Genomic DNA, 1,834 nt, shown 5'->3' with positions numbered 1-1,834 from the left:
AATTAAAATCACTAATAACATTATAGACTAGTCTCTACTGGAAGGGGAGTGGTGTGTGTTAATAGTCATGAAAATGGTCATGGAAGGTCTAACTATCCCGAATATTTTGGTGAACCACAACGAGTTACTACGATTTTGCCACAACGATGTTTGCCACGAATGATTGCGACAAATCGGCCGAACAAGAACGAACCACAACGGCCTCGGCGATTTTCTACACGAATCCCAAATCGTTGTAGATCGCCGTCACAATTTGTCACAGTGGGATCTGGGCTTAAATAACTCTGTCGTGGCCCACCACATGTGTCAGTCAAACACTAGCGATAGGCTTGTTTCCACACGTGGTCAATGATCTGCCTAGTGCAGGCACACAATCACAACGGGTCAATGATCTGCCTAGTGCAGGCACGCAATCACAACGGGTCAATGATCTGCCTAGTGCAGGCACGCAATCACAACGGGTCAATGATCTGCCTAGTGCAGGCACGCAATCACAACGGCATTGGATACCCCTAGCAAAACAAAGTACACAAAGGGTATCATACAGGTGTCGTAAAGGTACAGAATAAATAGCCGGCTCCAATGTGCCTACTTCTGCACGAACACATCGTAATGTTAAGCGAACAGTGCCCAAAGCGCCGATCGGAGCTAACTTTCACTGGAATGTCGATCGCATGACTTCCCCGTCACGTGGGTTTGTTAGCCTGAGTTTTTTCCATTAAAAAGCAACTCTTTAACAACCCACCTTCTTCTTCTTCTGCGTTCCCGCAACAACCCACCTTCTTCTTCTTCTGCGTTCCCACAACAACCCACCTTCTTCTTCTTCTGCGTTCCCACAACAACCCACCTTCTTCTTCTTCTGCATTCCCGCAACAACTCACCTTCTTCTTCTTCTGCGTTCCCGCAACAACCCACCTTCTTCTTCTTCTGCGTTCCCACAACAACCCACCTTCTTCTTCTTCTGCGTTCCCACAACAACCCCCCTTCTTCTTCTTCTGCGTTCCCGCAACAACCCACCTTCTTCTTCTTCTGCGTTCCCACAACAACCCACCTTCTTCTTCTTCTGCGTTCCCGCAACAACCCACCATCTTCTTCTTCTGTGTTCCCGCAACAACCCACCTTCTTCTTCTTCTGTGTTCCCGCAACAACCCACCATCTTCTTCTTCTGTGTTCCCGCAACAACCCACCTTCTTCTTCTTCTGCATTCCCGCAACAACCCACCTTCTTCTTCTTCTGTGTTCCCGCAACAACCCACCTTCTTCTTCTTCTGCGTTTCCGCAACAACCCCCCTTCTTCTTCTTCTGCGTTCCAGCAACAACCCACCTTCTTCTTCTTCTGCGTTCCCGCAACAACCCACCTTCTTCTTCTTCTGCGTTTCCGCAACAACCCCCCTTCTTCTTCTTCTGCGTTCCAGCAACAACCCACCTTCTTCTTCTTCTGCGTTCCCACAACAACCCACCTTCTTCTTCTTCTGCGTTCCCACAACAACCCACCTTCTTCTTCTTCTGCGTTCCCGCAACAACCCACCTTCTTCTTCTTCTGCATTCCCGCAACAACCCACCTTCTTCTTCTTCTGCGTTCCCGCAACAACCCACCTTCTTCTTCTTCTGTGTTCCCGCAACAACCCACCTTCTTCTTCTTCTGTGTTCCCGCAACAACCCACCTTCTTCTTCTTCTGTGTTCCCGCAACAACCCACCTTCTTCTTCTTCTGTGTTCCCGCAACAACCCACCTTCTTCTTCTTCTGCGTTCCCGCAACAACCCACCTTCTTCTTCTTCTGCGTTTCCGCAACAACCCCCCTTCTTCTTCTTCTGCGTTCCAGCAACAACTCACC

The sequence above is a fragment of the Littorina saxatilis genome, linkage group LG12 (genome assembly GCF_037325665.1).
Source record: "Littorina saxatilis isolate snail1 linkage group LG12, US_GU_Lsax_2.0, whole genome shotgun sequence".
NCBI lineage: Eukaryota > Metazoa > Mollusca > Gastropoda > Littorinimorpha > Littorinidae > Littorina > Littorina saxatilis.
Note: the sequence above shows the minus strand (reverse complement) of the source record.